Source organism: Vulpes vulpes, chromosome 7 (genome assembly GCF_048418805.1).
Source record: "Vulpes vulpes isolate BD-2025 chromosome 7, VulVul3, whole genome shotgun sequence".
NCBI lineage: Eukaryota > Metazoa > Chordata > Mammalia > Carnivora > Canidae > Vulpes > Vulpes vulpes.
The window spans coordinates 121,822,851-121,838,599 of record NC_132786.1 but is presented as its reverse complement, the minus strand read 5'-3'; positions in this window follow the sequence as shown (position 1 = coordinate 121,838,599).

The window sequence follows — 15,749 nt, the reverse complement described above, 5'->3', positions numbered from 1 at the left end:
CAACAACTACGACGTTGGTCTGGTCTAGGATGGGTCTAGGATGAGACTAGGATGGGATTAGGATGGGACTAGGATGGGTCTAGGATGGGTCTAGGATGGGACTAGGAGGGGTCTAGGATGGGTCTAGGATGGGTCTAGGATGGGACTAGGAGGGGTCTAGGGTGGCTCTAGGATAGGTCTAGGATGGAACTAGGATGGGTCTAGGAGGGGTCTAGGATGGGTCTAGGATGGGTCTAGGATGCAACTAGGATTGGTGTGGGATGGGTCTAGGATGGGACTAGGATGGGTCGAGGATGGGACTAGGATTGGTGTGGGATGGGTCTAGGATGGGACCAGGGTGGGTCTAGGATGGGACTACAATGGGACTAGGATGGGTCTAGGATGGTACTAGGAGGGGTCTAGCAGGAGTCTAGGAGGGGTCTAGGATGGGACTGATCATTTCTGGGAGGTGAGGCACCAGGCTGTGAAGTTAAGGGGAGCAGATCATGTCACCAGGGCAGGAACAAGGAGAGTCTCCTGGGAAATCAAACCTCCGTGCAAGAGCTGAGGGAATTAAATGTGTCACATTCAAACAGAGGATGTACTACAAATGCGCTGGGAGGACAGGCCTGTCAGGGACCATCCATTCTTCTGGCAGCTCAGACAAAAGGGCGGAAAAATAATAAAGTGAAAATAGCGTGTTTCAAAGGCTCTGTGTACTGACCACAGCTGAATTGATCTTCTGGAGTCCACACGCAGGTCATTATTCCAGTAACTCATTAGGCCCGAATAGACTGCATCATGAAGGTCATAAAAATATTAGGTCATCTTCGCCAGAGCCCACTTTATCAGGCATCCAGACATGGTTTGAGACCTAGTGGACTTTTTTTTTTTTTGAACTGGTAAGGAATGACTTGACAATGAAAATAAAGTGAGTTTTGCACACATGGGAGGTGAACCTAAACTCTGGGGCAGATGACAATTTCTAAGCTTGAAAGAGGAAAGGATTTCATCCGTTCAACAAATACTGGAGTGCTGTGGATGTGCCAAGCACTGCTGCCATGGAAATAGAGGGCAAAATGAAATATGAGTAATAGACCACAGAAATATCAAAATATTTGCTTTTCAATAAGGTGTTCATTTAATAAATTTGAAGTTTGAACAACTCAGACTTTGTCGTTTGCACCGTTATAATAGACACACGGTCGGTGTTTGATGCATGGTGTAGTAGCCACATACCTCCCGACAGAGGGAGGGGGAGTATTTTCCCTCTCTCTCCTGCATTTTCCTGACGTAGGATACAAAACCCTCAGCGTGGCAATGAAGTATTAGTTTTCACATTCTGATAGCAAACCTAAGACTCGGGCAGTCCAAGGATGGACGGTGGGCAAGCCCTGGTTAGAACCCCTTTCACTACTCACTAGCTGTATGAGTTGTGTGTAGGTGTTGAGCAACGCGCTTGAACCCAATACGTCTTAGCTTCCTCGTCGATAAGCAGAAGGTGATCCGTGTATTACCCCGTCTTCCTTGCTACAGTTTGTAGGATGAAGTGGGATGATCTGTATAAAATGCTCAGAGCAGCCCTGAGCACCCAGCCCTTGGCACTCAGGAAAGCAGGCTATGATCAGAGTAGACGCCAGAAACATACAACTAAATAGATTTTTTTAAAAATATATCTTTCTTAGAAGTAAATTTTAAAAAAAACAAACAGACAAGATTCTGGAACGGGGAGTTAAGTCCCAAACGACTGATCAAACAGCTATACTCTAGAGTAATCTCCAGTCATAACTTATTTAAAACCTTCTCTTACAGTCATAACTTTTAAAAAGCCTGTAGGATTCCAGTGTTGACTTAGATCATGTATATTGTACTGTAAGGCAAATATCTACAAATAGGAACCATGTACGCCTCATATGCTTACGGCTCTCACACAGCTAGAGAACCTAAGCCACCTGTAAATTAAACATGAAAAAAATTAAAAAATAAATAAATAAATAAATGAAAAAAATAGCAAAGCCGCATATTCCAAATATTCCAATTAGCAGTCATCAAGGGCAGTAGGGAATAGCGTCTCACTGAAGCTAAATTGGCGTGGATTTGTTGCGTTTGCCCTGCTTCTCTGTGTGCCGAGGGGCGATGCTCTCCAGACACTTTTTTTTTCTTCTGCACGAGGCATACCTTGCTTTTGCTTAATGCGAAAAGTACCATTTGCATCGAAGTCTGCAGATCATCTTATCAGCTAATTATGATTCGAGTGGAACTACTAGAGGCCCAACGGCCACCCGCTCAAGTGGGCATGAACGCGCAAGGCGACTCTCGGCTCCCAGGTCTTCATCTGGTGGTCCAGGGCACGCCTGGACAGCCAGGGCAGCCCTTAGGCTGATGAAATGAAATGAAACACACACACACACACAGACACACACAGACACACACACGGTCACATCCAAGTTCTCAGAACAGACGGTGCCCGAGAACCGGCCTGCAGTAGAGAAAGTTACCTGCCAGGTGAATTTGTAGCAAACCTGAAACGTAAGTGCTACAGAAGCTTGGAGAGGAAGGATCACTTTGTGTTCAGATGAGGAGTGAGGTGCCTCGTGGGATGGACGAGACCTGGACTCGGGCCACCCTTGCGGGTGAGACACCTCTCGTGTGGTCTCAGGAGTGGAGGTGTGGGGAACAGGACATGAGGTGTCACCTAAGGGGAACTTTCGGCCTCCATCTGTGCGTGTCTTGAACGGCAGGCTGGGCTTACACAGGGGGAGCGAGGGAAGGCAGGGTGGGGGATGTTGGGTGAAGATTGGGACCCCCTGGAAGGCCCCTGACAAGCCACGACGGGCTCGCTCTGGCCTGCGGTGCGGCCGGGCCGGGGCTCCCTCTGACTCCCTAGTGCCCCCCCCGGGGGGACCCCTATGTTGAAGGGAGGATTCCCGTTGTAACGAGCAAGAGTTGGCGCTTACAGACCCACTGGCCCTGAGACGTCCCATCGGGGCCAGGCGCCAGCCGTGGTCAGGGCCAGCAAGGACACCTCCCGGCTGGTGCTGATATGATGTGACCCTGCTGCGACCCCACCTGGGGCTAGTCTCAGGGCATCTGCGGGGCTCCACGGGGTCACAGGGCGTGGCCTGCTCGGATGGGGCTGGTGCTTCCCAGGGAGAGGAAGAGTGTACCCCTGGCTCTGCAGCTCTCTGCCGGCGGGGACACTGGCAAGAGGCCTCCTGGGCCCCGGGGACGGATGTCTGGTGCTCAGGCTGGGGAGCCACCGGGCCCAGCGTCCAGGGTCAGGGCTTCGTGCCCTCTCCCGGCCCGGCTGTTGGTGGTCGCAGACGCAGCAGCGGGCTCTCCCGGGTGCAGTGGCCCTGGAGCTCACCTGTGCTCACCTGTGCTCACCTGCGGCCTGTGGCCCACCAGCTGCAGCCTGCGGCCCACCACCCTAGCTCCGGGCTGCCCGCTGGCCACATCCCCCGGGCAGATGCTCGGGCAGGAGCTGCGCTTCACCAGGGGCTTGGAGCCTGGTCCTGGGGGGGGCCGTAACCTCTGGTCCTTCCTCAAGAGCTCAAGCCACCACCTCGTCCATGGCACCTTGTCACGGTGCTGGAGCCGCCAACCTGGTGCCAAGCGGTCACTCCGGCCTGCCTGACTCGACCGAGCTTCATCCCCCTTCATCTGCACGGGGAAGGCGTCCTCTCGGCTGAGGGCTCAGGCGACGGCGTGTCCCCGGCCTGGCTGGGCCGCAGCGAGAAGCTAGGCCGCGGCTGGCGCCTGGAAGGCCGCGGGCCACCAGGCGTCTGGGCTGTGGAGCTGCGCCCGCCAGCAAGGCCTGGCTCCCGCTCCTGGCGCAGTCGGGAAGCTGTGGCAGGTGCCGCCCGAGGCCCTCGGGCTGGGAGCAGGGTTGTCGCAGGCCTCGGGCTGCACGTGAAGCGCAGCTCATACCCTGAAAGCCACACCATGTGGGGGCAAAGCACAGTCCGGAAGGGTATGAAATGTGGACGAGCAGCAGCAGAAACCCGATTTGCAAAAGGAAAAAAACAACCCTGGGCTGAAGCCGAAGCCCCCGCTTGCCTCAGTCCTGTGGGTGTGCGGGCACTGGCCTGACAGCAGGGGGGCAGCCCGGGCCACCGGCGAGTGGCCGTGGTGTCAGGACACGCGGCTCCCTCCGGCCTCCAGCGGATCCAGGCCTGCGCAGGGCATCGGGGCAGGCGGGTCGTGGGCCGCTTCCATCCTCACAAGGCTAAGCCAGAGGTCCTGGGCGTCCGGCCGGGCAGGTGCTCCAGGTGGGGGTCCTAGAGCAGGTCAGTCGTGACGGGCCACCAGGCTTTGCAGGTATGAACCTCAGTCAGCCAAGTTCCCCTCATCCCACGAGGCTGAAACGGCCCTGCCCACTGAGGTTGTATCTAATCTGGGGCCTCATCGAGCGCCCAGGTGGCATCTGGAGGGCTCTTTGACCTAGAGGGTCCTCCCTTCCTTAGGCCTCAAGTTTACCCTTCTGGTCTTCAGTAGGGTCCACTCAGGAACCCACTCCGAGGCTGCCCGGGTCTGGGTTTCCCTGAGCTCACTCCCACAACCCTATTAGGAGCATAGATTACGCCGTGTGCCTGCAAAGCATGGGGCCATGCAAAGCTTGGTGCCCCTACAGACCCTTTATTCCTTCCCTACCATGCTTAGGGACGCAGGAATTATTGCCCTGCTCCCGGGGTGGAGAGAGCGCTCCACAGCTGCTCGGGCCTGTGTGCCAAGGCACATCGTCAAAGTGTTTGTACTCGGGAGTCTTGCTGCTTCTTGGATTCTACATTGGAAGACAGGTATGAGTCTCCTCTGAATTCAGATCCCCCAAACCAGTCTGATACGTCTCCTCTTTCTGCCCCATCTCTGGACCTGCTGCTATTCCTAACCCTACCCCTAACTGTCATCCCCGCCACCCTTGACACTGGCTTATTATTTACTTCTCTCTGATTCTCCTCCTTCTTTGAAAAACTAGCTGGTCTTGATGCTCATAGATTCTCTATTGTCTAAGTCTTTCGAGGGTCTAGTCCTTGGTTCATCAAAGGCTTGTCTCTATATTTTGTCGGGACACCATTCTGTGAAACATAGATGCCTCGCCATTTAACTGATGAGTTATTGTCTTAATTATCCTACCTTATGTTCATTCTTCCAAATGCATAAGATTGATGCCACTGTCCAAAATAAATGAGTCTTCCAAATTTCTTCGAAAATGTCATCCCACTTTCAAAGTAAAGGACAGAACAGGGGCTGGGACTCCATTGCGCCGTGACATCAATCACACTCATCTTCAATTTTCATGATCTGTCTCCTGGGCCCTCCTTCTCTCCCTCCACCTCAATTCCCAGACCCCCATCAAGACAGGGATCCCTCTCCCCTGGTGGTTCCTCCCCTCTTCCTGCCAGTGGGTTGGTGGACAGCGTCACGCCTACATTATCCGGATCCTTCAGGTAATGATGTGCTCCACACCGACATTATTTTCCCAGTTATTGAAGCTCACCTGTTTAACTGAAAACTTTTAAAGGCTCAATGGCTTTGAACAGGAAGTTTCTCGACGTCCTTTGCATTGGTTCCTATCTGTGAAAACACGAATTCAATTCCTGCTTCTCCTGTAACATGTTGAATCAATAACCTTCACTCAACACACATATTGAGCATCCATATGTGAGAGGCTCAGAGATACAAAGATGAGGCCTTTGCCATTGGAAGAGGCTGGCATCAAATTGGAAGGAGATGCTGATGACAAATTACTGGAGCAATCGAGGCTGCACTAAGGCTGTGAACAGGGCATGGACAGGGTACCCAGGGGACACAGAGGAAGAGTAGCAATTTTGCCAAAATAGGGTGTGAGGTGCCAGGAGAAGCTCTTCAGAGGGCTGATGATCTATCATGAGGGCCTCTGCCCTTCCCAGAGAGTCTAGCCCGGTCCAGGGGTTGACGTGCTTCCATTTCCCCCTTGCAGGCAGACGGTCAGCTGTCCGTCTTGCTCTTAGCAGACTTTTCCCCCTTGCAATTTGCATTTCTAATCACCTGTGAGTTGGAAGCCTTATAACCAAGCTCCTCAGAACCAGGGCTCCCTTGAAGTAAATAGGCTCTCGGCAAGGCTCCCGGGGGCTCTGCTAGGATGATGGGTAAGAGGGCGATTTGACTGCTTATTTTGATTAGACTGTTTTGCTTGCTCTGTGCTTCCTTCCTAGCTCTTAGTTGGCTGTGTGTTCGGTAGATAAGCCACTTCTAAATAAAATGATGGGTTTATATCAGGAGGGTGTTAGGAGAAGTGTTTTTCATCTAAAGGAATTATTAATATCTCCACTTAAGGAGCATCTATTATGTGCCCAGTTCTTTACCTTTATTACTTCTCCACTCCTCCCACTAGCCTGGCAATGTAAGTAGATTGTCCCCATTTTATGGAAGAAGAAGCCAATACCCAAGAGGTTACTTACACCACCTACTGCCTTCATGATGTCGGACAATTGTCGTGACCCTCCCAGTCCCTCCTATCCTTCACCTGTAAGATGGAGCCCGTCCTACTGTGTAGCTCTCAGAGTAGGAGGCTTAAATCGGTGAATATGTACAAACTGCTGGCTGGAACCTAAGTGCCTGCTTGGAATTAAAGGGCCTGATTCCGTGCCGGCTGCTGTTAGTGTTGTCACACTGCAGTCACCAAAGTCGCTCCTGAGAAGCAGAACCCAAATCTAAAGTCTGTCTTGCAGGCATTCTGAGGCCAGGAAGGGGCAGGTGACCTTTCTCAGCATGGATCACGTGCACCCGGAGGCAACAACCTGTCCTGCCTCTGAACGGTGTGTCCTACTCTTCTCCCTCTGTCCTCATCGTGGGCTCCGAGACTCACTACAAGGGCACCGAACTGTGATATTTTAGGAGATGGCTTCAGGCTATTTTTGAAGTTTGTCTCCAGGTCAAGTTTTGTTTTGAAGAAGTAAAAGAAGTACTAAAGCCTCCGTGGCCACGGACTTTACGTAACTTCAGGCAGGATGTTCTTCATGTTGGCCCATCGGACTAGAGAATGACCCCCCCACCCCACGATGTGCTAAATGATCACAGTTGTGACTGGGATTGAGAGATTAAAAACCAACCAAGTTTGTTTCCAATCACCCCATGTTTGTGTCTTTAGAACCATCATTTACAGCATGAAGATGGTTTGGAACAATCACTTGCATGGATTTTATTTGATCATTTAATTTCTTGAAATTTTAGAAAGGAATGTTAGCATGAAATACATCCTAAGTAATACTTTCTTCCACTATTTTTTTCCAACTCAAAAAAAAAAAAAAAAACCCAAAACACTTTATTTGAAGGGTGTCTAGAAGTTCTTCGAAATATAATAGTATGAAATTTTAATAAAATCTAGACTTGTGATGGGAGCATAGCCATTATTTTCTCTTTACTTTTCAAAAAATCCTGTAACAAAACTCGAAGGCCTCACAGCATCTATAAAATAGGGCTCTCATCAAAACACACTTATTAGCTATTACTATCGCATCGCATGCTTCTATGCGAAGACTTCACCATGTATATAGCCCTCAACGAATATTTATTAAATTGAATTAAATCTCGTTACCCTGCCCTACCCATCTCTGCCTTCTACAGACCGACTACAAACTAAGGAAACTGGACAAGCAGACCCGGGGGCTCCCGTAGAAGGCTCAGTTGGCCAGGTCCCCAGTTTTGTGATGTTTAGCCCATTTTCAACTTCAAGGAGGCTGCATGGTCAATACAAGGCCCAAAGGCCCTTTGCCCTTTTTACCTCCTCCCTACCAACACCAACTCAACCTACATGCTCTTGGGAAGGCCAGGACCTAAATAGTTTTCACAAGAGTTCAGTCACCCGCTCATAGAAAGCCACGGAACGTTCCTCAGAGTCCCGGGAAGTAGAGTTCGACCTCTCTGACGGCCAGTCATGTGGCCACACATGGTCCCGGGGCTGACGCTGGGTGCTGGTGGAGCTGGGAGACAGGAAACGGAGGGACATTTTGCATCCGGGGGCACGAGTGCAGGACCCCAGGGGGGCATTTCCCTGAAGCACCTGCCGGGGGGAAGGACAGGAGGCGGAGGCCCTGCCGGGGCCCCGGGGTGGCTCCGTGGGGCAGGAACCGATGGTGCCAGCCTCCCAGTCAGCTGAGGGGAGCCCAGGAGAAGCAGGCCGTGGGGTTTCTGTTTCCTTGGAGCCTTGCTGGGTTGGAGGCAGTGGCCCAGGGACTGGGTCCTGGGGGCACAGGGGACCCAGTGGGGAAGGATGCCTCTCTCCAACCACCTGTGGCCTGCGTGGACAAACCCCAAGAACTGACCAGAGGCTCAAGAGCCTGAGAGGGCATCGGGGCCCTTGCACCTTGGACGGCACCTGGGCCATGCATGGCGGAGTGGGGGGACCTCGGGACCGCGGGGACCACTGCCGGGGACAGCGGTGCTGGCCGTCAAGGAGAGCGTGGTCAGGCAGCTGGGGGTGGGCCCAGACTAGTCGCCCACCTGCCTGGCCCGAGGGCCTGGGAGCACGGCCCGGTCCCTTAGGCCCTCCAGGACACCGACTTTGTGATGAGTCATCGGGAGCATCACACCAGGCCAACCTGGCCAGAGTCACCAAAACCTCCCAGTACAGGTGAGCAGTCCCCACTCACCTGCTGCAGGTGGCGCAGGGCAGTGTTAGACGGAAGCGTGTGTGCTCCTCCCCGGGTGCTTCTGCGCCCTCGAGCGAGCATTTTTCGCTTCAAGGGCATAAGGGGTCAGGCTGACCCCGGTCTCCTGTCTTCTCCAGAACCCTGAGCTGGACGCTCACCTGGTCCCCCGAGCTGCAGGTCTCTACATACAGGTTCTTTTCCAGGAACTGAATCTTCCTCGGCTCCGTGATCTCCCACGTCCAGCTCCCATCTGCAGGAGCTCAGTGCCCTCCTTTCTGTACTCGCCAGCCTCCTTCCATCTTTGCTCTTGTCTCCAAAGAGCAAGATCTCCCACCTTCGGCCTCAGGGTTTCACTTCTTTCCGAAGCCTCCTTCACACCCAGGAAAGAACAGCGTCCGCGCCGTACACGTGGCGTGGGAGGGGTGGGGTGTTCATCACAAAGATGACACACGAGTTCTTCACGGTCAAGTGCAAAGTGCTTGTGAAAGACATAGTGACACAGCATCCAAGAACCATAAAATTGAAGGGACTTGAGGGTGTTCTTTTTACTACAATCTAATATTTGGATATTAATTTTTGACTATCTCCTCCCACAGGTCGTTCAGCCTACACTTAAACCCCCCAGGTCATGGGAACTTGTTACCTTCAATTAAGCTTGTGTGACACTTGGGGAGCCCAGACAGAGGAGTCTTTGATAGAGAGAGCTGAAGTCTGCGTCCCCATGGCTTCTATTTTTTTTTGTTCTTTGAGAGATGATTGTGGTGTCCTAGAGAGGGTGCAAGATCCTTCTCCCTACTAATGTAAAACTTCTTTAGGAAAGAAGAGAGAGAGAAGGAACTACTAGTGAGGAAAGGAAGTGAGGCTTCCCTGGCAACCCAGCCCAGACTCCTGACACGGACGGGGGCGGTCTACCCGTCACGGCGGGTGTGTTACTAAAATAGCGGCTGCTCCCCGTGTTTGCACGCTGACCCCCACCCATATGTTGAAGCTTTAATCCCCAGTGTGATAGTGTTGGACGGTGGATATTGGAGATGGATTTGTCTCGTGGAAGAGTCTGGAGGTAGCGCAGGTGCTCGTTGCTGGCATCGGCACCGAGGCCCGTGGATGTCAGGATCTCTGCCTCTCTTGGTCTCTCCGTGATGGTCCCGAGATGGATGCTGAAGCTCCAGCCGCCTCACCTAGATTGTAGGCAAAAAAGAAACACAAAGGGGGGCTGTACTTCTATCAGGGAAGCAAAACTTACACAGACACCTCCAGCTGACATCCTTTGGGCTACAGGTACGTCCACAGCCATGTTTAATGGCAAGAGAAGCTGGGAAATGTCATTTTTTAGTCGAGGACATTTACTACCCCCACGAAACAGGGCTCTGTCAGTAAGAAAGAGGGGAAATGGCTTTTGGTTAGGCAACTAGCAGTGTTTGCCAAAGCGTATCCACAAATCTATGTTAATGCTGGTTAAAACTCCATGTGGTGTTAATTATAAATGTCAGGACACTTCCAGGCCACAGATTCCGCTCTGGCTTGTTTGAACAGAGAAGGGTTTATAAAAGGATGGTAGGTAGCTCACAGGCTTCTGCGGGATGGCCAGGAAAACACAGTTGCAAATATTGAGCCACAGACAAAAGCATGAAAAATGCCCAGTTTCCTCCCAAAATTTGTATTGCTGCAAGGCCGTTGCTGTCCCCACTGCCCACTGCTTGTCACCCAACGAGCTAGACCCAGACACCAGAAACCCTACTATGGCTGCCCCAGAAGAACCAGGGACCTGGTACCTGCCTGCCTACAGAGCCCCTCTCTCCTGACAAGGCTCTAGCTGTTGACCTCTGGGACTCTCAGGCCTACGCTTTCCAGCCACGAACACAAGAAGACAAGCCAGTAGGGGTTGGGGTGGCTGCTGTGTGCGCCAACCTCTGGTATCATCACTATGTTTTTGAAATAGGGGCAGCCAGGAGTTCTGCTTGGTTATGTTTTATCATCAGGACTGACTAATAGTTTCCCATGGCTTTGAAGGGAGATATGATAGCAAAGAAAAAAAAAAAAGAAAAAGAAAAAAGAAAGAAAGAAAAAAAAGACATTATCTGGTTCTAGAAAAGAATGGCTTACTGTAAAAGAAAGAGAATGACACAATCTTTTCAATTCTATTTTTTCCTCTGCATTACATGGTACATTTTTGTAAAGATAACAGATGGGAATCCTATATTCATTAAGGAAAAAAAAAAAAACCTTTCATCTGCTAGTGTTTGAAATAAGGGAAATACATAGTATTTTCGGCTACCCTTTGAAGACCCTTTGAAGATTTTAATTAGCACTGAATGTGTTATTCCGTCTGTTTAAAAGAGGGGGCCACATGGTCACGAGGCACCTCGTTTCGGGCGGGCTGGCAAAGGAACCCACTAGATCTCCTTGGTTGGAATTAATAGAAAACCTCAACTAGGATTTATAAGAACATACATCTAGTATATACTATGCATTTATAGACTCAAAGAATTTTTTAAAAGTGATTCAAATATTTCTTGAACTTCAGCCCAATTTTCTACAGTGCAATGATTCCTGGTGATATGTCCTCTTTTTTTAAAAACATTTGTGCCACTTAATATCTCACAGAATATTTTCACATATTATTACACAATCCTGTCCACCCTGTGACTAAAACGGGGTAGGCAGTATTGTCTGTAATTAATGATGAGAAAATGAAGGCCCAGGAGGATCCCATGACTTACCCCAAGTCAGCAGCGATTCACCAGACCCTATGACCTAAAGCTTTTCATTTCCATCTGAGTACTGTGGCCAGCAATGAGAGCTTAATCATCATCAAAGATAGAATCTTCCTATCTTTGGGAAGAGTGTTTTGCATCAACCAAGCTTTACTTGGGTTAGATCTGAAAAGTAATGCGTGTCAGAAAGTGGCTTCAGTAACAGGGCAACATGACATAATGGCTATGACTACGGGAGGACAAATGTGGGTTGAATCCCACATCAGCTACCTTCTAGCTGAGTGACCTTGAGCAAGTAACTACCTAATTTCCAGGAAGCTCAGTTTTCTCATCCATAAATAGAGGATATAATAATAATAAAAAAAACCTTATTCACATAGAAATGCAGCACTCATTCTACGTTCCCTAGGAAATCAAATCACTCTATTGCTGGACCATTTTAATAAATTGAGGTCTGTTCATTTGTTTAAAAAAATACTAAACACTCACCCGGTGAGTACCGCTGTTCTTGACACTGGAGATACAAAGATTAATAAAACAAATTCCTACCCTTATGGCACCGAAGAGGGTGTGGCCAATTTTACTTGTGTGTTGTGTACGTGTGTCGGGGGGAGGTGGAGAGGGGAGTGGGAGAAAGTCTGTGTAGAGGATGTAGTCCTTGAGCTAAGCCTTAAATATCCTGCTTTATCATTTCCGGAAGGGTCTAGCAGCAGGATCGGTTTCCATAGTGTATTTTCATTGTAGCAGCTGGCTACCCATTCTTTTCTTCACATGGGAGGCATGTCCTACTTTTCAGAGCATGTACAATTCTGTTTGTTATGCAGCACAGGGTATCTGTTTTGCCTGATTTGCAGAGTGCAGTGAGCAGAGGCCATGTCTGGATCTTTTCTTTTTTCCCCCTCAATATTTTGCACTGATTTATCTATGGTAAGCTAATCTTCAGTGATCATAAAAAGGTGGAAGCTAAGAAAACAGAGGAGGAGCTAGTCAAGGATGAATTTCCCCAAACAGTACCATACTCTTGCCTTTTCAAGAGTGATGGCAGCTAAGAATTTCAGCCACCAAAGACTAGCGGGGGAAGGGAGGACATCTCTTTCGAGCAAGTCCTTGCAGTGTCCTCCAAAGCTGCTGCCTCTGTAAGAAAGCCACAGAAACGAGCACCAATGAGGCCCCTGTGAATTGGAGGAAAGCTCCCCAGGGCGCCCCTGGCAGTGGAGGAGATTGCAGGCACAGCCCTCTTGGCCAATATAGAGCTCTGACATGATTTCTCCCTGGGGTCTGGGAGAGTGATGCATTATAGAGAATGATGCCAGAAATAAGCCTGAGCTACAGAATTAGCATCCACCTTCAGGAGCAGCTCTTGGTTTATTTGTTGGAGACACAATCCAAAGGGAGGGATAATTCACTTCTGAGTGGCTTGAACTAATATTGTTTTTCTCCAGCTAATATTTCAACCCCATACTTGAATTAGAGTAGATAATCTGGTTTTTCTTTCTCTAGCAAGACCATCATGACAGTCTTCCCCGTGCCTGCGCGTTCTCAGCATGATAAAATGTCTAAGAATGAAGCAGATGCACCTTGCATTCTGAGGATAGTGAGGTTTCCAGATGGTGCCAGGGACGAGATGCAGATAACAGCTACACTGGGCTTCTAACAGAAGACTGTAAAAAAAAAAAAGACTGTGCAACACAGGAAAGTTCGTCCAGGAAAAGGCAGACATCCCCTTGTGTGATTGGGCAGGCCCTGAGTAACCCACTCACTGGGAAATTAAAGGGAAAGAAATGTGCGTGCTAATCTGTTACCAACAAAATCTAATAAATAGCTTCTCCACTTTACCACCTTTGAATTAGAGGTGGAAGTCAGGGATGTGAAAATAGCACACTTGTCAAAACACCCAGTGCTATAGTGTTGGGAACAATATAAATGAGGCTGAGAAAGGAAATCGCTGGGGCAGCAGTTCAGAAAATCACACTATTTGCTGCTCTTTTCTCTCTGAGATAGCATACTTCCTTAGTGAGGGCTAGTAGAAAAAATTTATCCTTAGGTCTTAGTAAAGGAAAGTATGTTGGTATCAGATCACCTACGTTCAACTCTGCAAGAGAAAGCCATTCAGACCTTATATCATTTATTATGTAATTTATTCATTTTTATTATGAATATTATGGATTATTCAGCTGTTTATTCAAATACCTATTATGCCTCTGAGGCCAAAGACACAGCACCTTGGAGACAAGGAATAACCTTTGTGGACATTATTCTAGAGCAGCAGTTCTTAAACGTTAGCATCCATCAGAATGACCCGGAGAGATTCTAATTAGGTAGGTTCATGGTTGGACCTGCAGATTTGCATTTCTAACAAGATGACACTGATGCTGTTAACTGGGTACTTTGAGAAGCCCCGGTCCAGAGGCATGGTTCACAATCTCGACTGACTGCCCATTAAAATCACCCAGGGGGGATCCCTGGGTGGCGCAGCGGTTTGGCGCCTGCCTTTGGCCCAGGGCGCGATCCTGGAGACCCGGGATCGAATCCCACGTCAGGCTCCCGGTGCATGGAGCCTGCTTCTCCCTCTGCCTGTGTCTCTGCCTCTCTCTCTCTCTGTGTGTGACTATCATAAATAAATAAAAATTTAAAAAAAAAACACCCAGGGAGCTATTAAAAATCTTGACCATAGACTTCATCTCAGGAGTCACGCAAACCAAAATATCTCGAGTGGGACCTAGGCATGCAAGTTTAAAGGCTGTATAAACCAATGTCTCGTGGCGAAGACAAACCAGAAAACCAACTAGAAGTAGTAGAAGAATAAAAAAAGGCAGTGGTAGAGAATGGGGATGGGAGCCTAAGATGGCTAGGAGAGGCCATTCAGATGACCTGAAGGAAAAGAAAACAAAGCAATGAGCCATGGAATCCATAGTTCAAGAGGAGGAGCCAGCAGGTACTAAAACCCTACGACTGGAGAAAATTATCATATATACGGGGTTAAGAAAGGGCTCGTGGGGGGCAGGGGGTGTCGATCACACTGAGTGAATGGCAAATTTGACAAGTTGTAGGTGCCAAAGTAAGTAGTAATGTTGAGACTTCTAGGCCAAGACCAAGCTTTGAGAAAGACTAGGAAGCCATGGCCTAGTCAAATTTGCATATGTTTTTCTTTCTTTTTTTTTTTTTTTTAAAAAGCTTTATTTATTTATTTATTTATTTATTTATTTATTTGTTTGTTTGTTTGTTTATTTGAGAGAGAAAGAGAGTGAGAGAGAGCACAAGTGAACAAGGGGGGGCAGGGAGGGGAAGAGAATCTCAAGCAGACTCCCCTCTGAGAGTGCAGCCCTGCATAGGGCTTGGTCTCACAACTCTGAGATCATGATCTGACCCAAAACTGAATCTGATGCTTAACCAACTGAGCCACCCAGGAGCCCCTAATCAGATTTGCACTTAAAAGATCATTCTGGATGGTAAAAATCAATTGAAAAGGGATGAGAAGAAGGACACTGATTAGGACTTTGTGAGATTTCACCCTGGCACAAGGTGATGCTGGCCTGGATGGAGGTCAATGATGGTTAGATTTTCACTTATGTTGGAGGTAGAATTAATAAAAATTGCTAAGGGACATTTTGTGGAGAATGAGAGACAGAAACCCAGGAATAATTCACAGTTTGTGTCTTCAGGTGGCTGAGAAGATGATGATATAATTTATTTATACAGGCATGGGATAGATTTTAGGGGGAAAATAAAAATTTCTGTTTTAGCCATATTAACCATATTTCCCCGACTGACAGTGTTAAATAAGCATGTTGCTATTTGAGCCTGGAGCAGAGATGGAAGTTTGGAGATGGAAGAAAAAATTTAGGAGTCCTCAGTGTTTACAGTCATAGTATTGGGTGATATTATATGGGAAGAGAGTAGAGAGGGGACTTGGCCGAAGCCTTGCAGAATCCATTTTTTTTTTTAATGGATGAACAGAGGAGGAGTCAGTCGAGGAGACTGAAAAATAGAAGCATGAGGGCTAAGAGGTAAACTAAGGAGTCAGAAACCAAGATGAGACATGGGTCCAGAAAGAAAGAAGCGATCAACTTGTCAGATGCAGCTAAGAAGTCAAGGAAGAGGAAGAAAGAAAAGTGGCCACTGGATTTTGCAGCATAGAGATCATTGGTGCCTCTGGCAAATTTTTCCAGTGGTAGGATTAAAGGGGAAAGGTGGATTGTAATGGGTAGAAGAGTTCCTTGAAAATGGGGAAATGGGGAGACAGCATAAATAAGGCTTTTACAAATTTCTGTGTGGAAAAGGGAACCATGAACTTGGGTGGCAGCTAGAGAAGGACAGAAGTTAGTTTTCAATTTTGTTTAAAATGGGAGGCACAAGAGAATGCGTATAGGGATGGGCAAGATTCAGGCGACCAAGAGAAATAAGTGATCCTGGAGGAGGGAATAAC